The following is a 19,092-nucleotide window of genomic DNA, read 5'->3' as shown; positions in this document are numbered from 1 at the left end:
ATGATTAGTTGCAATTTGGAATTTGTTTATGCAAAATGTTTTTATTGCTTGTTTGGGGGGGAGGAAAAAAAAGAAGGGTAGAGAAGACATGTTTATCCTGTCAGGAGATCCTACAGAACTTACTAGGGATGCTGCAAATGTATTTTTGCTGTGCTTTAATGTCATTAATTTGGTGAAATGATACAGCAAACATTGGCCTGTATTTGTTAATGGGAACATGAACTCTGGGTGAGCACCTTTTGCCATACAATGTCTTTGATTTTTTTAATCAAAATTTCAGTAAATGAATTCAGAACCACCTAGCACTTTATGCAACACCATTATTGCTTTCCAGAAACAACAACTGGTGCACCATGCAATCAGCATAAACATTTTAAAATGCTGCTTGTGTCAAATACTATAACACCAGCTCAGCCTTTTCATTCAGCATTGTAATCAATATCATAATTTAAGATGCAGTTTGTTAAGCTAAGCAATAATAAATGATTCCATCCCGCACCTGCTAGTGGATCAGTTTCTGTGTTAAGCACTCTGAAAGAGAAATCGAAAAGCCACACAGTTCATCCTTCACAAAGCAAACTCTACTATAACAGAATTGTGTTGACATGAGGTACCCCAATGACTGTGAAGTACTGTGGTGTGGAATCTGGTTACCCAAGAGAGGTAAAGTGACGGAAAAGTTCTCACTTTCTTACTCTGATTCCCAACTAACGGTCACATGTGACAAAATGCATCTTAAAACAGTGCAAATACTATTTCTAGACATTTTGACTGGATTAGTGCCACCACTTTTCAGTGGCTGGTGGGCACAGCTTTTTCTCTGCCTGGGGAGTTCAGGTACGATCACAGTTCTTGCCTCGCACCACAGTTAAGACTCCCACATCTTGAAGCACTAGTATGTTTTGTGTTATCCTCTTTCATACAAATCACTAAAACAACTGGGTAAACTCACTTCTTTTTTGAAAATTCTCCTATCCAGTAGCCTCCACCTGACCAGTTCATCAACATTTACACTATTTCTCAGAGAGGCAAGGGAAGCACGCTTTGACTTCATAACCAATGACAGATTATGATTTACAGCTTCATCTGCTCCATGGTAGCTGCAGTTTGGTAATTACAGTTTAAACTTGCCCACTTCCTACATAATCTTCAGAGACCACTGTGATGGGCACAGCATAAATCCTGGCTTTGCAGATCCCACATTTGTCTAATAACCTTGCCTAGTCAGGCTTCAGTTTTCTCCATCAGAAGGGGAAGTCTGCTTCAGAGACTCATGAACAATTAATGTGAAAGGCACATCAGATGATAATTTTTTTTTATCCCTAAATCATTTCATATATATATAAAAACTATCACGCTCTCATTAGTAGATTGTCTGAGCCCATCATCCAACGGTCTCTGCTCAGGCACCTGATGCTTGTTTTTAAAATCTTGCTTCCTAGGTATAGCTGACTGCTGGCATATTCACTGCATCAGCTCTCAAAAGGCTTGCTCGCTGTTTGGAATTCATGGGGAGCAGCCCCGTCTGTCTTCGTAGGAATTTTGGCTGCATGACTGAGTACATGAAAATCAGGGAAGCCAGAAGAAAAGAATGATCTGTTACCTGAGTTTCTTTCACCATTTGAAATCCACTGAAAGGGAGCCATCTTTGTAGCACAAGCTGTTGGTAACTTCTCTCTCCAGAGTGTATCATCAGTCCCAAGCTTGCAATCTTTTATTCTTCTAATTTTAATGGTAGCTCCTGCCTAGAAACCAGTTGGGAATTGAATTGCCTGTGTGTTCCCCATGCTCCAGAACAATTGCCTGTATATTCCATGTGCCTCCAAGCAGCTGCCACCCTGCTCCTCATTCTTCCTAGTAAATGCCAGTAATCTGTGCACTGGTGTGTAAAACTTACAGTACTTGATTACGTCAGGAAGAAGAACAGCACAAAATGTGGTGTATGCTGCTATTTTCACCTTACCTTAGTATACACACTCTGCCCCAGCCTTTGGCCTCAGTGCTGTGAGAGCTGTGAGAGCAGCTCATCTGGAGGGAGGGGAAACATCTCCAGATGACCTGCTTCTAGATTTGCACCAGCTTATGGATGGTCCAAAGGAATTTCCCGGAGTTCTATTCCCCATTCCTCACCTGTCCGTCCTGCTAACACTGACATTAAGACAGCTTTGCACTGCTTTCATCCTTACACCAGGATTAACATCCCACAGAGTGTTTGCTACTGCAGGGTCACTGTTTCCCCACGAAGCTGAACAGGTCTCAGGTTCTGCCTGGAAGGGAACAATATAGCACTACTGCCCTATCATCTCTTCTCCCTGAGCCAGGTAAAGGCAGAAGTAGGCTAGGCTGGGTGGCAGGGATGAATAGAAGCTGTTAATTAAATAGCTCCTCTGCCCCTTTTAGAGCCACTTGTTTATGAACCCCATTTCAAGATGAGTTGTTTGTCCTGCATTAAGCGGGATGAGTTAGCACAAGAGAGAAACATGTATAAGAAGGAAGGATAGCAAATTTGACTCTTCTATGATGTGCTCTTGCTACAAGCACAACTTTCAAGCAAATGAAAAGAAAGAGGAGTGACTCACTTGCTCCAAGAGAGAAGAAAATGTTACTCTCCGAATTGCCAATCTGTGCAGAGCTCCTGTCAAAGCTCCCGTTACACATCACTCTGGACTGAGCCTGCAGGCCAGACAAGCCATGCAGAATCAAAAGGAGATTTCTAATGTTTGATTATCAGGAGATGCAGTTGTTCACAAAATCCAAATTAAAATAGACTGCGTTAAGTACTTGTTCAGAGACTGATCACCGTATAGGAGTCTCTGTGCATCAGACACTTTTGCAGCCAAAATCAGAAAAGTTACCCAGAGCTCTTCAGTCTTTTTCTGGGTCATGAGGATACTTTCATCTGTTCCTCACTCCTTTGCATTCTTCTCTGCATGCTGCATTTTTCTGTGACTACTCCAACAGCTTATCCCTTCAGCAGACAACGGAAGAGCTACAGATATCATCCATGTGGACATTTCTCAGGCCTTTGACACAGTCTTCCATAACATTCTCCTCTCTAAACTGGAGATACAGATTTGATGGGTAGACTATTCAATGGGTAAGGAATTAGCTGAATGGTCATACTCAAAGAGTTGCAGTAAATGGCTCAATGTCTGCATGGAGATTGATGACAAGTGGTGCCCTCAGGGGTCCATACTGGGACCAGTACTGTTTAACACCTTCACTAATGACATAGACAAAGGGATTGAGTGCACCTTCAACCAGTTGGCACACGACACAAAGCTGAGTGGTGTGGTTGACACACCTGAGGAACGGGATGCCATCCAGTGGGACCTGGACAAGATGGATAAGTGGGCCCATGGGAATCTCACGCAATTTAACGAAGCCTAGTTTAAGGTCCTGCATGTGGCTCAGAGCAATGCCAAGCACAAATACAAGCTGGGCAGAGAATGGATTGAGAGCACCTCTGAGGAGAAAGACTCGGGAATGCTGGTTGATGAGAAACATAACAAGGCAATGAGTACTGGCAGCCTAGGAATCCAACCATATCCTGGGCTGCATCTAAAGGAGCGTGGCCAGTAGGTTGAGCAAAGTCATTTTGCCCCTCTAATCCCCTCTGGTGAGACCCTCCCCAGAGTGCTGTGTCCAGCTCTGGAGTACAGGAAAGACATGGCCTTGCTGGAGGGAGCCCAGAGTAGGGCCATCAAAATGATCAGATGGCTGGAGCACCTCTCCTATGAAGACACACTGAGAGAACTGGGAATATTCAGCCTGGAAAAGGGAATGCTCTGGGGAAAACTTATAGCAGCCTTCCAGTGCCTAAAGGATGCTTATAAGAAAGATGGGGACAGACTTTTTAATAGGGCCTGTAGTGATAGGATAAGGGGGAACAGTTTTCAATCAAAAAAGTTTAGATACAGACTAGATATATTAAAAAATAAAAATAAAATTTACTGTGAGGATGGTGAGACACTGGAACAGGTTTGCCTGGAGAAGCTGTAAATGCCTCATCCCTGGAAACATTCAAGGTCAGGTTAGATGTGGGTCTGAGCAACCTGATATAGGTGAAGATGACTCTGCTTATTATAGGGGGGTTGATCTATATGGCCTTCAAAGGTCCCTTCCAACCCAAACCATTCTATGATTCACTTTTCTCACCTCTAATTGAGTTGCCTCCTGACCTATCCTCAGTTCCTATGACATTAGCCTCCCCATAATGCAACCATTTTTTGACCTGATGATGAGGCAGCCACACACTGCCTAGTCTTATTCAGTTTAAAAACTGCCTGTTTCAAATCCTATTTTATCCTTCTGACACCCAGAGCCTTCCTACTTTAGTGTACTCAGAAGGCCTCAGAAGCAGCAGTTCTCTGCAGAGTTCTTCTCCCTGAAATGCCAGCTTCATAACATTGTTGGTTGTATTTTCCTTTATCAAGCAGCTCCAAAGGGGAATCTATATTTAAACAAAGATACTGTCATAAAGAGATATCCTAGTCAGACAGTAAATCTCAACTCTTAATGCAATCTGAAGCTTCTAGAGCCATTCATTAACTGTTATTTCTAGTGCAAGTCAAAATGCTTTCCCTTTAAACAATTTGGCTGTGGGCTTGGTTTAGGTTCAACAGTGTATAAAGATGGTAATTCTTCACTGTATCGAATTACTCAGTAGTTTCTTGAATAGGCTGGTATGGGTTTTGTGAATTACAGCTACTTCACCTCCCAGACTCCTTCCTTTTACAGAGTGAGGAGCTATTTCACCCTGCTTTGCAGAGCTCACTACCTCCCTGTATTCATCAGGATGAGGCGCCTTTCATTTCCTGCTGCTTCATCCCCCTTTGCGCAGAGAAGAGCATCTGGCATTTCTCTAGGTCTGCTGCTGTAATGTTCCTGCTGCTCCTCCCCGTGACATGAGTACAAGGCTTGCTGAGAAGAAGGGATGGTACAAAAACAGACTTACTTTCTTTCACCCATCTGCTTACCCAAGTAAAGACTAAGAGTGGCTCTCCTGTTAGACCTAATTTCAGAGTGACTAGGACAGCTCTGGCATTAAGTTACAGGATTCCTCTTCATTTTTGTGCAGTGTATTGCACACTAAACTAATTCAAATTTAATATCCTTTTTTAGCCATTCTTTTTAAAGGCAAACAACTTCTTTATGAATTTCTCACTCCAATTTCCTCCTTCCTGACCCCCAAATTCCCATTCAAGTAAACTGCAGCAGAGTTAAAACCTAAAGTAAGACACCTTCACAAAAGGTCCTGAGGTGGACCGGTATGGTACAAAATATCATTCTGTCAGTAATGCTGTTCAGTAGTCATCCAGTAGTTTCCATCAGTGGGAGTGCTTTATCTCAAGGAGAATCTGACCTCTGAAAGAGGCACATTGCCCATTTATATGGGAAACATACACTGTGTCCTATGAGCAAACTGGTAGACCAACTTCTGAACCACAAGCATGTCATAGGTGGAGAATGCAAACAGTGAGGGATTTACTTGGCACTGGCAGCCAAGCTGCCCTCAGATGAAGGAACACTGGGCTTTGAACCCTTCCTCCTAAGAGCCATGGTTGAATCTCCCAGTTTCTAACACACTGACAGAATTCTATGCTCTTTTCTCTTTCAGACATTTAAAAGGAACTGTGTTTTCTCTTCCATGAAATTTGGGAAAGGAGGGATATGTCTTTTCTTGCCAGCAGAAAAAGTGAGGGCTGTCAAGACATCTAAACCTGATCATCTTCGGTGCACTAGCAGGGCAGGGTTTCGTTGGGTGGTTGCAGTAACACTGTATAAAAACCACGTCAGAAGGAGCCATTTAAACCCATGTAAATCATGTTCATTGACGTATAACCACATCCATCACTCCTAAATGATATGCCAATCCAAAAAGTGGGGCACCAGATCCTTCCATCGTGCTCAAAATGAATACTAACTTACCCTCCTTGCCTCTTCAGGGAGTCATATGCTTCTCAGTTTAACACAGGTCATGGAATGTGACTCTCTGGTATTAAGCAGAGCCCACCACAGGACCGGGGCGGCAGTGTTTGCAACGTCGTTCAGATGTTCCTCACTTGACAGTGCCCTTCATTTATAGTTAACGATAATGTGACAGCCTATTCTCCTGGCATACCGTCTAACCACACGCAAAATTCTGCATGTGCCTCAGACTGGAATCCTATTTTTATCAGAATAGACATGTGCACTGAGGCTTTAACCAACAGCTGAGACAGGGTTTTAGCGTGAGATTTTCAAACCTGTCTCAGGTATTTAGAAGCACAAATTGCACTGAAAGACTAATTGAACTGTGCTTCTAAATCCCCCAGGTGCTACTGAAAATCTCTGCCTTAATAACTTGGAATCTCCTAAAGAATAAACCTCATCGAACTTAGATGGGTATGTAGATCCTAAGGTTAAGATTTTGAAAAACGCTCTGTACTGGCTTAACTCCCATTGACTTCAGTGGGAACAGAATTAAGTTGACATTGAGCCTTTTTGAAAATTCCCCTCCAGGTGTGTTTTCTGCCAATGAATTTGAATAATCTGTTAACTGCTGAGATTGCTTTTTGATTTATCAGTATGAAGAATTTTACAGGAGTTTCCCCCCTTAATTTTTGGTGAAATGAGACTCAAAAAACTGTAACGTACTTCCACAAAGACTCTATCTGCTAAATCTGTAGAAGGAACTATGCTTATTTTCTGTATGTGCTTACTATTATTATTATCATTATTATTATTATTATTATTTGTCCTTCAGCAGCAACACAGGAACTGAAGCCACAGACATTATTGTGGGAGGTGCTGTGCATGGTCTGTTAAAATATTTGTATGATACACAAGCAAGCCGTCTAACTTAATACTAATAGTCAGACTCCAGAGAAACCAAAGAATCATAATGAATATCCCCAGTAGGTGTAATTACACAGCAGCATTTCAGTTACTATTTCACCTCCTTGCAGATATTATCAGGAGACAGGGATTTCCTTCAACTCCCCTGAATATTTTAGTTTACCTTTTAAATTAGGCCTACATACAAGAATGAGTAAAGAGATTTCTTTTAATGCTGGTGTGTCCCTCACTACAGTTTTGCAGGCTGCACTCTTCTCTCTGAGATGCACAAAACATAAATTTTTAGGGGTACAAACCGTATTTGCTTTCAATTTGAATAACACATTAGGGCACCAACTTTGCTTCTGAGATGCAGGTTTTAACAATATGAATAAAAGGAAATAGACAGTAAGGAGCCCTCTATTTTGCAACAGCATCACTGAGGACAGACTCTCCATGGTCCAAATTCCTTTTGAGAAAAAATAGCTGCGTTAATGCCGCTTGCAAACAGCATGATAACCACTCCTTTGTTCCCACCAAAGATACAACAGCAGAATCCTGTAAGAGAAGTCATCTAATATGTCAGCTCATTAAATTAGTCAGAATGGGTGAATGGGGAAGAGGAATATACCACTGTAAATGTATGTTAATTAACAAATGCTATAAGAGAGACATTTAAATGTATGAAAATGAATATTAATGAGATGAAAACACCTAATTATTGTGCATCTAATGGTATTATCCAGAGCATCCAACAGAAAACACCTAATTGTCATGCATCTAAGGCAACAGTGCAAACCTTCAGACACAAAGATTCAGTGTACATATAGATCATGCTATGACATTAATTATGGACCTTGCAAAATATCTGCACTGAAACTTGAATTTGGAAGGATTTAAAGTTTTATCTATTTTTTTTAAAAAAAGTTAGATTTCACCTATTTCTTATATCATTCTTGCACTTCAAACCTACATTTCTTTGTAGTGTTTCTGAAACGTTACACTGAAGTGCTTCAGCATTTCTGCCTGCACATCTCCATTTTGCAAGAATATCATCAGAAACGGTGGGCTGCAAACTGCCCTGCAATGAAGTTCTGAGGAATTTTTCATGAAATTACATGAAGCCAAACTCCATCTGGATGAAATGTCTTCCTTTGCAGACAGCTACCAAAGGAGAATCCTGAGTTAAAAATAGTGTGAATTCCTGGAATTAAAGACTGCTTCATAATGCATATGCATTAGGAAGCTGAAATAAAATTATACAGGCCACTTGAATTCTATTATTTCCTAATTACTCAGTGGTTGGCTTTACAACTTTAATGTTCTTTTAATGTAAGTTTTTCAAGGTGCTTTTTTTTTTTTCTATTGTAACTGCAGATAGAGAGCCAATCTCTTGATCCCAGCTAGAAGGACAGAAGGAGTTTTGCTTTACAGAGAAATTCCAAAGTGGTACAGCTATGCATGTATTCCCTGTCCAAGACTCTAGGGTGTATGCCAGGGAAACATCCAGAGAAGGATATATTTTAATGACTACTCTCTGAATGGTATTTAAAGTCCCAACAAGACTAATATCATTCACAATGAAGTCTTAATCCTACCATCAAAGCAATTAATGAAACTAGACCGCCTTAGCCAGAATCGATTCCTGAAAGACAGCACTCTCCTCTCTCAAAACTGAGTCATTAATACGTATATAAGCACCAATGTGACAAGCACTTCAGATATACTCTGACATATATATTTACAGTCATTCAAAATGACTTACAATCCATCATATTTTATAAAATATTATATCTTATCCATGCTTCTAATTTTCTTACAAGACTGGAGTATGGAACTATATGAAAAATGTCCATGAAACGGAGCTACATGATTCTGGTGGATTACCTTATTCACTAAGCTTTTTATCCTATCAGAGAAAGAAATTAAGTTAGTTTGTATTATTTACTTTTAATAAATCCATGCTGCCATCTATTTACTGCTCGTATTGCTGTAATTGCTTCCGAACTGATTACTTTACTAATAACTCCAACAATGTGCTTGGTACTGAATTCAAGTTAAATGCACTTGTTTGAAATCATCAGATTGTCTCCCGTTCCCATTTGCAGGTAACTGCTGTTCACCTGAACAAACAAAAGTTCGAGTAACAGCACGGGTGTATTTTACACTACTGCATGTGTTAAATTTCTCAGAGGGATTTCCCAGCCTCATACATACAAACCATCAAAGCGCTTCTGCTACCACAATTAGCAGAGGGCAGAACAAATCTGTCAGCAGTATTTTGCACTGCCTGGAATACAGTCGGAATTACTAACAGGAATAAAAAAAAAAAAAAAAAAAGAGTTTCCCAGCAGCTACAGTTAACAGGGGGGTGAGTTTACAATCTTCAAGTTACAGCTACTGCAGGGAGGAGAGCCACGTTGTAGTGTCATGGCTAAGCTACAGGGGAAGTTGTATTAGCATCTGGTGTGTGGTACTAACTCAAGTTTTTGCCTATACTCTCTGGCTGTGCAGACTTCAGTAAAAGGCACCAGTGTGCTTCAGTTAAGCCAGCTCAAGTTAAAAATATTAATAGTAGTGTATTGGCTTGCAAATAGCTACACTTCTCATTATTTTTCTCTCGTGTCTGTTTGAATCTATAGCAATAAATTGTATCAATATGGGTTGGTGCATTTTTTACATGTGACTTTTTTGCAAGCAACCAGAGTAACCCTACAGTGAAGGCAAGGCCTCTTAAAAACTGAGAGCAAATCATTCATTTACTGGACTGTAAAACTGTTCACTATATGGGACAGAGACAGATGCCCTCAAAATGACAAACAACAATATCAGCTCCGTCAAAACTAAAATTTTGGATCCTGGGAAATTATCCATTTCATACACAGGAAGCAGTCCTGAGTGGTGGTTAGCACTTTGACCTGAATGGAAGCCAGTCATAAGCTGTGGTAGCCCAGATTTTACAGAAGAAATTTGGTTCCTCATTCTCCCACAGAGAGTAAAGAATCATAAATCACATTCTCTATAGAAAAACACACTGCAAATTCAATCTGACCAAACCAGAAATACATTTGTAAACATCTGACTCACACCAAAAAAAAAATAAAATTACCCCTTTTCAGAAGGTTTACATAGTCAATATTAAACTACTGAGCAAAAGAGCTGAAGATATTGGTAGCCAGTAATGCAGACAAGACTGCTGTTAATTGTTAACATCTTCTGGGCTACGCTTCCTATGCCCCTGCACAGATGATGAATAAAATTATTTACCCATTCAAGTAATGAGAGCTATGCATTTTGATATCCACATACACAGTAACTCAGGCCTCCTCTGAGACCCCTACCTGTAATTAGGAACAGATGTAGGATCTTGTTCCTGAATTGATAAAAACAAATTTCAGCCCTAAGATGATATATGGCTTAGTGGCACAGTTAATGGGAAGAATACCTCTACAGAAGGATTCCCCTTTAGGCACTGGATCTAATCAGCTCCCCTCTGCTCAAGAACCCTACTACTTTAGATGCAGTGTTTTTCCACCACTGATTTGGGACACTCACTAAAGCATTCACCGGTGACACAGCAAGGGCATAGCAAGAAAGTGATAAGCAGCGTTCATATGGCTTCACCCTGATGAAGAAAACCACATATCTTACCCTTCAAAACCACAGTAATTATCTAACACTTCTCCATGATGGAGTAATTTAAAATTAAGTATACACAACATTATGTGCTTTCAGCAACAATTCTCACAGTTCAGCATGGGCAGCTGGGGAACACTCTTCAAATTATTTCATGAGCGAAACTCAAGATGACATTCAGCATAACATATTCTATTCTCCAAATGTCACACTACTGCAGGAAAACATGCCCACCACAAAGGTTTCATGAACTGAAAGTAGCTGCATTTTTTACTTTGCATCAGCTGGCCAAAATAACCCAAGAGGAATAGGTACCTGCCCATTATCTTGCTCTCTCACATAGGCACCAATACCTATGTACTGGCCCAGCAGCAGTGAATGCCCTAAAGGGAATTTACCATCTATAGATGCTGCAGGCTGACCCTTCCCCAGTCAGATGCATCATTTGGTCTACCCCATGTGTGCTTCTGCTAACCCCACTGGATGCTCTGACAGCAACAAGAAGACACTGAGGGTCTGTGGCTGGCTCAACCATTCACAGCACTAGGCCTGGAGAGCTTCAAAGCAGCTGCTGTGCTCATTTTCCTCGAATGACAAGTAAAGCTGCCTTCTTTCATGTTCCTTTCTTGACCACTAAATGTCCCTCACTTGATTTACCCTCACCCAGCAAAGCTTATAATTCCCACTGGCTATTGGCATAGGTGACTAGAATTATGCCTTGTGAAAACCTAGAAGAGCTGCGGCTCCTCAAGTCTGTAGAATAGAGACAGAAATTTGTATTTACTGAGGTCATCTCAGTACAAGGAAGTTTCACCGGTTTCATTTAAGGTCTGACTGAAACAATTCCAGTTAAACTGATGCAAATGCCTTCATACATCTTTATTTAAAGATGTTAAATGGGGGTTTACTTGATTTCAAACCTAATCCAAATCTAAAAGAAGCAACCAGATGAAATAAGACTGTCCGTGCCGCATTTTCCATCAGTTTAACTAAGCAGGCTTACCAGTAATCTTAGTGCAACTCCCTCATGTATACAAGGTCTGAAAATACATTCACTCTCCAGCATTACCCTGTTTCATGCCAGGAGAATTTGCAGCTGGAAGGGGCTCAGGGGAACTTCAATGCCTAGAAATAAAAGAATTGTTGGGGAGAATCATAGCTGCTGTGCTCACCAGCCCTCCATGGACATTGCCTAAATTACAGTAATTAATATAGGGGAATATTTCTGGGCTCCTCAGCAGTTTATAAATGTTACAAAAAAAGGATTGCTTTATATGTCCCCTGATGGGTTTTAAATGTTAATAAATGATGTGCAAGAAGGTATTTTACATCTCTCTATTTAATAGTGAGCTGACAGCTGCAATTATAGGCCAGTCTCTGACCCTGATAATCCTTCCAGGAATCTGAGGAGTAAATGGAGTAACTTTCTTCCAGAATAAGAGAGTGCATTGGGATGCTGACTCAGCATTTAAACATCCAGACATAGAACCAAGGCAAGACTTTTCTGACACCCTCGGATCTCCCCTTCACTGCAGTATGCACTTGCCAGTCACTGGTACCTGCTTACTTTGTCACCAGAGACCCATTTCCACTCTTCCAGAGGTGGCAACAGCTCTTCATCTTACAGGTACAGGAGAGTGACAGGAGCAACCATCCAACTTGCTATATTGCTCCTCTGCTGTGGACTAGAAGAAGAGCTTGTCTGTAGCTGGCACATCCAGGACAGCACAGGTAACAGGGGTATCACATGTGTCACTGCATGCTCTTTCACTCTCTTTTTGGCACAAAATCTATTACCACTGAATCACTGCATCATTCTCACTAGTACGAGGTTTCTGTGGCTACACACCTATCCTCACTATGATGGAAAGTCTAGGACGGGCATGCCTACCCTTTCAAAAGGTAGTAAAGTCACTGCTCAATAATGCATGCCCCAGCAGAAAGCTCCATTAGTTTTTATTAAGCCCAAGTTACTACTCTTCCCTTCTGCTCTGTCCAGTCCTCACCAGCAGAACAGAGCCTCTGTGAAGTTTAAGGAAGTTTGAAGCAATATTTTAGCTAGGTGTGTTTCAGGTTACAACCTTTGTTGCAAGGTAATAGGAGAGGGAGAAGAATCCTCGCTTTGTACCAAGGCCCTAAACCTGCTCACAACACTGTATTCCTGCACACCTGTATATTTTCACCTTCTGTTTTCTCTTATCCAAAAATAACCTTTGGCCTTGATCTTTAAACTGGCTGTGTTCACAGTTGTACACAGTTGTGTACACATTCATTATCCCTTTTAACCACTGAGGTACTGCCTAAGGCAGCACACAGCTGTTTTGAGGCACTTCAGTCCATGCTATATGCGTTGCTTCACTCCATAGGAACTGCAACCCACTGACAACAAAAGGCAACTCTGACACTGAATGAAACCAAGCAGAACTGTGAGTAGCATCTTGCATTTCCACTACATCATTGCAAACACAGGGGAAGGGGGTTTACAATTCTATTAAAATCCAACAAGGTAGCATTTTTGCCAATGAAAACCTCTTGGGTTCTTTTATTTTAGAAGGACAGAAATTTAAAGCATAATATATCTGATTTATTAGAAAAACTACATTTTTCATTATTTACGACCCCTTTTTTTTCTGGTTTTTTTTTTTTTACATGCAGGGTTGTAACTAATTTCTTTCCTCCTTCACTTTCTAGTGTAGGATTAGAACAGGGCTTGTTCAGCTATTACAATTATAGTTTTCTCTCAATGAGTGGTTTCACAAGTGCACCTCTGCAAAATTAGAAGAAATCTTGGGTGGAAAGAGCAAAGCTTTTTTTTAAAATTTAGACAGAATTAGGTTAACATTTTCACAGCTTTTATGCTGTATCCAATTACAGACAAACACCATTTAACATTTTTAATTTATATATTCCTTCTGTTTTGCACAAAGGTTTCTCAACTGTGTCTTATGAATGGGTCTTGTTTATTCCTGTTAAAGTCTGGGTCTTTAGTACAGAATTTCTTGGACTAAGTTATAGCTATTCTTCAATTCCTGTCTGTATTTGGTTATACATTTCTTCTGGTTTGCATTAACTCATATATAAATGGCTATGACCACCCGTTCATTCTTCAGAACTTCACCATTATTGATTACGGCCAGGATCTCGGAGCTTTTGAACAACAAGGACCACATGCTACTACAGAGTTTTTCTTAGGCATCATGTTCATCTCATTCTTGATGGCATATGTCAAGCACATTCATATTAAGTCAAATAATATTGCTTTGGCTACTACTAGAGTCAGTATTTATGATGAAGCATGGCAGTACGTTATTGTATTTGTCTGTCTAGATATTATAATTGCCTGTTAATTAAATTTAGCTAATAAAACAGGGATAGAAGCAGGACTACCATATGGCTAGTCATGTCTCCATGGAACAATGGCTGTAGGTCCTGAAACTTAGCTTGAGAGTCAGCAGCCACAAGCATGTGGTAGAAGACTTCTGACCAGCGATACCAGAACTCAAGCAGAGACAGGCAGTGAAACGTGTGGCACCGGGAAGTACACCTACCTGGTTCTGCTGCCCTTCAAAGCCAAATTCCACAAGTGCTGGAAGCTACCCCCTCACAGGACCCCTCACTCAGCCCAGTCTCTGAGAAGCAGCACTTACAGCCCTTGCTACTTTTATAGTTCCAATTCAAGGTGGGGGAAAATAATATTGTGCACAGCTCCTTGAAAGATTGCCAATCCCTGCAGCCAGGAGATGAGGTAATACGATAAGGAAGGCCAACAGCAGTTCAGAGAGCTGGATCTTCTTAGCCCTCATTATTGTGCAGCCCCATCTAACCACTTGCTGTTCTGCTGTCAGCCACAGCCAACATTCAAGACCAAAGAACAGAGATTACACATCCCTTCTCAGTTTTTTGTGCTACAGTACTTCAATGACATTCACAGGGTATGTCCTAAAAGTGTCTCACTCCTGTATAATCACATCAGAGTCATTCAGCAATGGTTCATTTGCTGAAACATATAAACATTGCACATGTCTTGTATTTGAAAGAGTGGGATTTTTCTATAGGGAAAAGCTATTTGTCACAGACTTGCCTGATTTGGCAACTTCTCTGATTATTAATAAACCATAACCCTTTCACATTTACAAAATACAGTAAAATAATACTTACCACCTTACGGGCTGCTGTGAGGCATAAACCACTAATTCTCCTGAAGTGTCCAGGGATCCTCCAAAGAATGCAATCTGAAAATAAAATTGTCATTAGTACATGTGGGGGTTTTACCACATTCATCTTCATTCTCCATTACACAAATGACTGATTTGGGGGTTTCAAGTTTGCTCTTGCATGAGAGCAAAAGCCCACCACTTTTTGGTATACCTTAGGGATACCAGGAATCCCATTACTCTTAACAGTATTTCTGCTTTTTTACTCTTTTCTCTAAAACAATGTGTAAGACCTTCAATTAAATATAGAAGCCTCACTAGGCAAAATAAGTTTGTGGACTTGTCAAACACACAAAATTACGTAATTCCATAATAGGAAAGACATAACAAGCGAATTTACACATTCACAAAGCAGTATCAGGCCCTGCTAGACACACGCTGAAGGTGATCTGAACTATTGCTTGGACATAACTATTTCTTTCCATTGGATTTCAAGTGAATCCACAGTAATTAAGATCACTAGGTACATCACCAATATTAGGAGTATGTACACTCCACAGATGCAACAGAAACTTTAGATTCAAACTTACTTCGAACTAGACAGAGTGCCTTCAGACAAGTAGAATTCCCAAACTTTGCTCACTCTTGAAGGTGAGCACATTATAAATCAGGGGGGTTAAGTTGGATTCCCATGTCTGCTACAAGACTTCAGTATGACTCTGAGGCAACATCAGAAAAGGAATTTTCTGGCATCCCAACCACAGGTAGGGAGCTTGAGTCACCTGGAAATTTCCACTCCGATCTGCAGCTTTGAAAAACTTATTTTAATCCCTTTCTGCCCCTGTAAATTGGGGGTCATGGTTTTTCTCCTTTCCTTGCTTGCCATTTGCTTAGTCTGGGAATTCTCATGCATTGTTTCTGTCTCTTATATCATGTACAATTGGAGTGTCTAATACAGTGGGACACTGATCTTAGCCTTTATGCACTCAGTGAAAACAAGCACAATGATGACACCTCAACAGCGACAACTACGTATCTACATGCTGCTCACACAGACAGAGAAAAGCATCCCCCAATTTCATCCCCCAAATACACAGTCTGAAGTGCCAATCTTTGTTGAACAGGCTTGCAAGCTTAAAAAATGCCCTTCTGGGCCTCCCTGTTTCTTGTCCCTCAGTAATTTCAGCACATACATTCACTACAAGGAAATCAAGAGTAGAAAGAGAGGGCATTAATTAAGCTCTCCTGCTCCACAGTTTTTGCTAGAAACTTGACTCAAAATAGGCTTTTAGTCCAAGAATTGCATTATATTTTTTATTTCATGCTTTATGCATTCCTAGACCTCACCTAGATTAGAAGTGGATGAGCCAAAGCAAACACACATGTGCATACACACACACTGAGTGCTAGGTGCATTTTTCTGCGTGAGAGAGAGTTAGTTTGCTTTCCCAGTCTTTCTGCATCTGTAAGCAGGAAGGCTTAAAAACCTTGCAAAGAAAGTCTGTTCCCATGAGAATTCCTGCCTCACTCTCTGCAGATTAAAAGAAGCAATCTCTGCCTACTATGCATGGGAATCCCAGTATTTTGGCATGGTTTTAACATCAGCATCATTAGAAACATTGATTTATTTTAATTGTCACCTTATACCCTACACTGCCAAATGCAGTCGGAATGTCAATTCTTTATCAATGTGAGCTGTTGACATGGAAACAGATCTGCTGAAATGGAAGCAGTAAGAAAAAATGTGTTACTCCTCCAAGTTATACTTAGAAGTGGTAAATCTGTGTGTGCTACAACAGATTTAAATACTCAATAAACTACACAGAAGAAATAAACTATTTGGGGTGACAGTCATTTTCGTTGTTTACATCACAGACTGCATTTAGAAAATCTCCAGTGTTACTATGGTAACAGGTTTTGCTTAAACGTAGTTGTGGACGCACTTAAGGTATGATCTAAATTAACCGAAGATGGAGGAACAAAACTGGGCAGCAACTGCTGAAGGAGTGACTGGCTGCTTCCTATCAGCCCATCCTATCTGCAGCAGGCAAGGGTACAACCAGAGTGCTGTGTAGCATAGACACCTTGGCTCATCCCTGTCTGTGCTCTCAGAGAGCACCTGAAGCAGCTGACAGACCACACCAGGTAGGTTTTAAAGATAACAAAGAAAAACAGAACTCCTTATCATCCCCACACAGCTTGTAGTGCACCCCAGAGCTGCTTGTTCCCTCCCTCTGGTTACCAAATAGGTGATGGGAAGAGGAGGAAGGCAAGAAAAGGAGCCTAGAAGAGCAGCCGGAGGCCTTGTCTGCACCTCTGGCAGATTTTGTGGCTTTCCTCTTTGGGATCTTTCCCAGGGAAGAGAACAGAGCTACAAAAAGGCAAGTCTGTAGCACAAGCTTTCTGCCAAAATTCGTGACTTGGAACGGACACTGCCTCACAATTAACTTCACACAGCTAAGAAACTGTCCTAAAAGATGCAGTGCAGACCTTTGACCAGCACTACATTTCCACTAGAAAGATTAAATCTCTGTGCTGCTAAAGCTAGTTTCATAGTCATAGGGAACAAGGCCAGAGGGGCCACTGTGATCTGTTGTTCATAATAGGGATTAAAGGAACCTATGGTCTCCTGCACACCTGCCTCCAACCTGAAAGCAAACGACAGGGAGATGGAGATCACTCAGCAGAAAATGGAGGGAGAGGCTCCTCTGCCCTCTTGCCAGATGCCAGGGCAAGGGGCAACAGAAGGAACAGACACATTTGAAACAACTTCTCTGAAGAGGATCATGGAGGCGTTTGGAGCCAGAGACTGTTCAAAGCTTGTGGATCCCGGCAATGCTGTGAGGCAGTCCAGTTTTGAACCTGCTCAGAGCAAACCAGCCCTGCTCCCACTTCGACTGTGATAAGACAGCAAGGCAGGCAGATTTTTTTTCTTTTCTTCTCTTTTCTGCTTTTCACATTTCTGCATGATTACATTAGATAATGATACAAATCTCCCAAAAGCTTGTGCGTCAATTAACAAGGCAAGGAAGGACACACATCATTAATTACACACCGGCCTCTGAAACACGGACATAGGATATGGCATAACATTCTAAAAATAGCAGGAAGGCCTGCCTTGTTTAGGCAAGTTTTATTTGAATTCCCATAATAAAGCATTTGATATTAAACAACGGAGCGGAAGACGCACCACTGTTTAGCCTCAATGGGTGTTCCAGACAGATCTGTTATAACTTAATCTGCACAGTAAAAGGCAAAGCCAAGGAATGTAAGTTTATGTGAGTAGGAGACAAAATAGTGCTTTAAACTTCTACAGCATTTATCAACCCAAATTACTCTACAAACATATACTAACTTAAATGCTTCCATCTGTATTGTTATCTTATTCCATCTGTATTGTTATCTTGTGTTTGGGTGAGAGTCATGAAGTGCTGGGTTAGACACTGGGCCAAATTGCTGACAGAGCTCTATGCAGTCAGAGATGAGGAGACAGGTTGCTGGCTGTCACGGCTGTTCACAGAATTCTGCTTTTCTTAAATAGGGATGAAGAAAGGACCTGCAGTGCATGTCTCTAGGTACAACTGCTCTACATCAGCTTTGCCCTGTGAGAGAGATAGCATAGTATTTCTAGATAATTGAGGCATGGATATTGGTGGCACACATCCTCCTGGAAAGAAAGACATCCTCTGTCTCAATCTGCTTGTAGGGAAAGTGGAACAGACTGATGAAGGAGGCATAAAAGCATCTTGCTTATACCCAGTATTCACACAGGAAATAGTAATTTGCAGATGACGACTGTTGCAGACATTCACATGCACACACAAAAAACCCCCAACAAAACTAACCAACCAACAACAAAACGAAAAACACAAAACCCACAACTTCCCCCAGAATAAATCAAAAGACTTCACACGTGCATCCACAAAGCCTCCAACATTCTTCTTCATCCTCTGGAGTGAATTGTGGTTGCCAGAAATACATATTGCAAAGGGACAAGGAAAAAAGTATAGTGGAACTATTATTGCACGCTCATACTCTTTTGAAACATGCACCAGGGGCAACTTGGCTTGCAGTTAGAACATACAAGATCATTATATTCAAAGACTCATCTGAAAACATAAATTATCTTATCCTATACTAATAGCAACAGAAGTGGCAATCTTCTGTCTGTCTCCATCTTCAACATTAGAAACCAAAGGTATTGTTTTCTAATGTCCCTTATACATCTGAGGAGCAGATAATCCTGAAAGCCACAGTTTTTTGATCCTACATAAATTGGATGTTTTTGACAATGTCACCCAGAATTTTCATGTCAGTCCCAGGAAAACATAATCTAAAACAGAGGATCATTTTTATCTTCCTCCTGACTCAGCACCAGAGAGAGAATTATAAATGGAAAATGAGTGTTTCATGAGGGTAAATATACCTGCTGTAATCCTACTGCCAACAGAATTAAGATTTGCCTGCTGCAGCAAGGCATATG

This window comes from Chiroxiphia lanceolata, chromosome 4 (genome assembly GCF_009829145.1).
Source record: "Chiroxiphia lanceolata isolate bChiLan1 chromosome 4, bChiLan1.pri, whole genome shotgun sequence".
NCBI lineage: Eukaryota > Metazoa > Chordata > Aves > Passeriformes > Pipridae > Chiroxiphia > Chiroxiphia lanceolata.
This window is presented reverse-complemented; position numbering follows the sequence as displayed.